We start from the raw sequence: 6524 nt of genomic DNA on the forward strand, positions 1-6524 counted from the left end.
CGGTTTTTCACTTATCGTGGGGCTTCAGGGTACAGGACTACTGTATATGGATGTAGTTATAGAGAATGTGGATGCAGTTGGAGTGAGGACAGAAATGAACAAGAGCTCATGGAGACACCTGAAGAAGAAACAGCTGAAAGAAACCGTTTGGCTTCATTTTGTTTTTTTGTCTTTAAGTGTATTCAGCCCATTAGGGCGTTGGGAGAACGTGCAGGTGGGACCTTGTCTTAAGGGTACTCTCCCACATCCGGGCTCTAAAAATACAAAATCGTGGCAATATACACAATTTGGGGCGGCTGTGGCCGAGTGGTTAGAGCAGTCGTCCTCCAATGTGAGAGTTGGGGGTTCGAGTCCACCAGCAGTCGCATGCCGAAGTGTCCCTGGGCAAGACACTGAACCCTTCATTGCCTCGGATGTGTGTCCCTTTTATGTATGAATGTGATAAAGCTCTGATTAATATTTGTATAAATCTAGTAGAGTGCTGGATGAATGAGGCACAGATTATAGTGTAAAGTGCTTTGAGTATCTTGATAAGATAGAAAGATGCTAAATGCATCAAACTCAGGATTTTATTTTTGCATCTAAACTTAAACTCAGCACCAACTTTAAGTGTTTTCAGCCCATATGCATATATATATGGTGCTGGTCATAAAATTAGAACATCTTGAAAAAGTTAATTTATTTCAGTAATTCCATTCAAAAAGTGAAACTTGTATATTATATTCATTCATTAAGACTGATATATTTAAAATGTTTATTTATTTTAATGTTGATGATTATAACTGACAACTAATGAAAAACCCAAATTCAGTATCTCAGAAAATTAGAATATTGTGAAAAGGTTCAATATTGAAAACACCTGGTGCCACAGTCTAATCAGCTGATTAACTCAAAACACCTGCAAAGGCCTTTAAATGGTCTCAGTCTAGTTCTGCAGCTACACAATCATGGGGAAGACTGCTGACTTGACAGTTGTCCAAAAGACGACCACTGACACATTGCACAAGGAGGGCAAGACACAAAACGTCATTGCTAAGCTAAAGAGGCTGGCTGTTCATAGAGCTCTGTGCCCAAGCGCATTAATGGAGAGGTGAAGGGAAGGAAACGATGTGGTAGAAAAAAGTGTGCAATAAAGATAACCTCATCCTGGAGAGGATTGTGAAACAAAACCATTCCAAAATGTGGGGAGATTCACAGAGTGGACTGCAGCTGGAGTCGGTGCTTCAAGAACCACCATGCACAGACGTATGCAAGACATGGGTTTCATCTGTTGCATTCCTTGTGTCAAGCCACTCTTGAACAAGAGACAACGTCAGAAGCGTCTCGCCTGGGACTGCTGCTGAGTGGTCCAAAGTTCTGTTCTCTGATTGCAGTAAATTTTGCATTTCCTTTGGAAATCAAGGTCCCAGAGTCTGGAGGAAGAGGAGAGACACAGAATCCACGTTGCTTGAGGTCCAGTGTCAAGTTTCCACAGTCAGTGATGGTTTTCATGTTCATACTGTTCAGATGGATAACATTTCTAAAAATCTTTTGTTTTTTTTAATTGGTCTTAATATTTTAATTTCCTGAGATGTTGAATTTTCATTAGTTGTCACTTATAATCATCAACATTAAAAGAAATAAACATTTGAAATACATCAGTCTGTGTGTAATGAATAAATATAATATACAAGTTTCACTTTTTGAATGGAATTACTGAAATAAATCAACTTTTTCATGATCTTCTCATTTTATGACCAGCAGCTGTAAGTACAGTCCACACGGTCCTGCAGCTACTGACAGTTTTCTGGAATTATTTGAAACATTCTTACAAACCGTTTCGTACCTTTAGAACCAGCCCTGTTGTGTTTTTCCTCCTCTTCGTCTTCACGTCCTTCCAGTTTCTGTCCATCAGGACTCTCAGACTGGAGCTGCAGCTCAGCACAAACGGTCTCTGGTTCTACCTTCATCTCCTGGATCTGAACGTTGGACGGAGCAGACAAGTTTTTGTTTGGAGGCGAGGTCCAATCAAACCAGACAGGAGACAGCCACTCGTGTCCATCCGTCTCTCTGTCCTCTGCAGGAGACAAAAGTTTGAAAAAGTAAAAAGCTGAATCTTGTAGAGTTCTGACGAGATGTTTGGACATTTAGTTCTACGTTGCCTTGAGGAGGAAGTTCTTGCAGCTCTCCCTCTGTGAGCTCTGTGTCGGACCATGGACTCTCTGGATGAGGTGGACGAACACCAAGGAGGTTCAGAGACAGCTCCCCATTGTCCTGCCACGTCTCCTTTGTTGTCCTCACAGTTTGTCCTCTGCTCCTCCTCTCAGCTCGTCTTCTCTTCAGCTCTTTAGATTCGGTTGTGTCATCAGGGTAATATTCCTCCTCGCTCACCTCCTCCAGGTTCACACTCATGTACTCCGAAGCTACAACGTCCAGTCTCCTGGGTCTCCAGTCTTCACCTTCTTTTTTAGGTCTTCTCCTCCTGGTTGGTCTTTCGTCTCTTAAAGGTGTTGTGTCGCCTTCGTCAGTCTCTGAGTCCGTCTGTGTTTCTGTTGGCTCATCCTCCAAGGACTCCCTCACTTGGTAAACCACCTCATCTTCTGTGGGTCCAAAGTCTCCTTTAAAGGTCTGGTCACCAGGAGTTTCTGGTTCCTGGCCTTCACCTGCAGGTATGGTCCGACCATCAGCTGAGTTCAGTGTCTCCAAGACGACTTGTTCAGTAAAACCTTTAGATTCTTCCATGTCTTTGTTCAGAAGAGGCTGGTCATTTAACATTTGGAAGACCTCTTTAAAGGTTTCGATCAAAGTTCCTGAAAGATTTTCTTTTCCTTTGGGTCCGTCTTCCACGCTCCTTGAAGTTTTTCTGGTATCTTCATCCAACACTTGACTTTTATCAGCTGCATCTGCGACAGACGATGCTTTAGAACTCTGGTCTACGTCAGTCGTGTCTGAAGAACCTTCATCTTCAGCTGTAGCACCAACCGTCTCCATCTCTCTGCACCCCTCTAGACCGGCGTTGCCATCATTATCAGCACCATCTGAGACCTGGAGACCTCCTTGATGAAAGACCTGGTCTCTCTCAAGTCCAGGTCTCTGAGTTTCATTAAGAGAATCAAAATCTTCTTCATTTCTAGAATAATCGCCTCTCGCCTGCTCGATCGCTTCATATGTAAAATATCTCTGGGTTTGGTCAGTTAGGTCCAACTTCTGTCTCTTGGCAGGCAGATCCGTTTCGGACGTTTCCATTTTTATTTGCGACTTCAAACCGTCTGCAGCGACGCTCTCTGTAGGTTCTCCATCGTTTATATCCAGCCAAAAGGTCTCAGCAGCTCCCGGTGAACAGCAGCTCCTCTCAGCTTTGACCCAACTCTGAGGAGCTCCAGACGGACCGCCCGTCTCCCCCGACTGTGACCAGAACACTGTCCCATCGTGGACGTCGGCTTTTATTTCAACGTCAACCGGTTCAGATTTTATAGACACAGATGGAGCAGTTGTGTTCTCCACAACAGTTTTTGTCTCGTTTTCAGTTTCGTCAGATTTGAATTCAGTTTTGTTGCTTTTGATGTCCAGTTCCAGGTTTATTACCGTCTCACTGGAGTCCTGGAGACGCCGCTCTAGGCTCTTCAAACTTAAATCAGGAACAAAAATACATTTTTTTGTGGGTTGTTCCAACAAAACGGACAAAAATGTGAAAACTGCGTGTCACCAGAAGACTACAGTAGAAAGAGGAACACCGACCGTGGAGCAGTGGCCGAGTTCGACATGGAAAAACAAACCGAGGTTGGAAAAAAGTCCATTTAGTGAAAAATGGGGAAAAAAACGAACCGATTATAAAAAAATAACAAAAACATCAGCAACACAAATTATTGCTGACGACTGGAAACTGAACTAAGACGTATATGTACCTGTATGTTACACTTCTAAACTGTTGCTCACTAAAATGCAAATAAAAGTAAAATAGAAATACTTGGCCTTTTCTGTAAACATACTACCAATCAGTGGTGTCTACGTGATACCTGTTTATTACATTCACTTATCCAACAAGTTTTTATATAATTAATACTTCTGTACTTACTGTTTAATACTTGAACATGTCTTGCTTTGATACCGTTGTATAAATTCTTTAACATGTTTTTAATACAAAGCCGACTGTTGTACAAATTTCGTTGCTACATTTATTCAAATATAAGCATTAGAGAAAATATGAAATGTTCAAAATGCTTAAAACTAAATAAACTGATGATTACATTGTACTAACGGGTGTACTTTGGTTTCTAAGCACAGTATACGGACCGACCACGGTAAAGTTGGTTTTACGTTGGACACGTGGCTTCAGCGTTGTCCAGCATCCAACGTAAAACCAACTTTACCGCGGTAAACCCACTACAAAATGTCGGCTACACCACTGCTACCAATGATGCCAGACTGCATACAAATAGAAACATCTTTAAACTATTTTGTACAAGTAGTTTTATATACCGGTAGGTTGGTCTGGAACGCGTTTAGATCTGAAAAATTACAGCTTTCAGCACCGGACTCGGTCGATGTTTATGTTCCAAGTATTAGAAAACGTGTAAGTCAACCGTGGCAGAAATTTGTAAACTAGAAAATCGCATACGACACTAAATACGTTTGTTGGCAAATTATAATACAGTACAAAAACTACAAAAATGATGACAAGCAAAGACCTTGTATAACTTTGACCTTGATTTGTGACCTTGACCTTAGAGCTGGGGTGATGAAAAGGGGACATGACACCATCTAGTGATGTTCTATGAAGTTTTGTTAAATCATCGATCGGATCAGAAGTTATGTTTAGAGAAAGTTTACGGGCAGACTGATAGTAAACCATAACACCGTCACACTCAACGAGACGCAAATATAACTAAAATATACGGATATAAATCAGATACTTACGATTCCACACGTTTAACTTTGCTCCTGTAATGGAGACAAAAAATAAACAGGTGATCACAAAGAATCAGGAAGGTCCAACATGTATACTGAACTGCATGATTATTGCACAGGTTAGGCTGACCACAATAAAAGGCCACTGTAAAATGTGCAGTTTTACTGTGATGAAGGGGTCAAAGGTTGTCAGTATCTGGTGTGGCCACTAGTGTGTTCAAGACCACCTAACAAAGACTTTTAGGGTCCGACGCCAAGACCTCAAATAAAATAAAATTTTATTATAAGATATTTTTAATAAAAGTCACATACTGCAACTTTAAGTTTGCTTTTGAACGAATATATCAGCTGTTACACATTTGGCCTAACTTCACGTGATTCAACAAAAACATTAACTGGAAGCAGTTTCATCACATGCCAAGTGTTAAAAAACTGCAGTGGTAAAACATTCTTCATAACTCAAGACCAAGGATAACCGTGGAGTTGCACAGTGGGTCCAATAAAGTAGTATAGGCCTAAAAAGTTACATAAATGGATATTAGTTACAAGTATATTCTTTGTGATTTAAATAGCCAAATTTTATACCTTATGATTTGGCAGATATCTTCTCCCGCGCCCAGACGATCACGTCTCACTTGGTGCGTGCGAGTGAAAGGGGGTGGGCGTGACAGCGGCAACAAAAAGTGTATTTAGCAATGAGTCGTGTTATCATTGGGATTTGAACCAGTACCTTTTGCATCCAATAAAAACAAAGATGTTAAATTAACTGGACAATATTCTGGCAATTTAGTGATATTTCCACAGTTGTGGTCTTGACTGGTCTTGAAATAAAATCCCGAGTCCTCGACGTCTGAGACCGAGACAAGACCATCAAAAAGTGGTCTTGAGACCGGTTTCCAGACCAAGACTGGTCTTGAGTACTACAACCATTTGCCTCACGCAGCGAAACAACTCCTTTGCATAGAGTTGATCAGGTTGTTGACTGTGGCTGTGGAACGTTGGCCCGCTCCTCTTCAGTGGCTGCAAAGTTACTGGATAGTCCGGAACTGGAACACGCCGTTGTATACCCCGATCCACAGCATCCCAAACATGCCCAGTGGGTGACATGTCCGGTGAGTATGCTGGCCACGCAAGAACTGGGATGTGTCCAGCTTCCAGGAAGTAAACAGGTCCTTGCAACATGGGGCCGTTCATTATGACGCTGCAACATGAGGTGATGGTCGAGGATGAATGTCTCAACAATGAACCTCAGGATTGCGTCGCTGTATCTCTGTGCGTTCAAAATGCCATCAATGAAATGTACCCGTTTGTTGTCCGTAACATATGCCGGCCCAAACCATAACGCCACCACCACCGTGGGCCACTCCATTCACCATGTATCAGCAAACAAATCACCCACATGTCCTACACGCAGTCTGCCGCCTGCCCTGTACAGAGAAAACCAGGAGTCATCCGTGAAGAGAACACCTCTCCAACGTCCCGTACGCCATCGAATGTGAGCATTCGCCCACTCAAGTCGATTACGACGAGCAGCAGTCAGGTGGAGACCGATGATGACGAGCAGCAGGCGAGCTTCCCTGAGACGGTTTCTGACAGTTTATGTAGAAAGAAAGAAACCGATCGTCGCAGCAGCCGTC

This window comes from Nematolebias whitei, chromosome 1 (genome assembly GCF_014905685.2).
Source record: "Nematolebias whitei isolate Nwh7 chromosome 1, NemWhi1, whole genome shotgun sequence".
Lineage (NCBI taxonomy): Eukaryota > Metazoa > Chordata > Actinopteri > Cyprinodontiformes > Rivulidae > Nematolebias > Nematolebias whitei.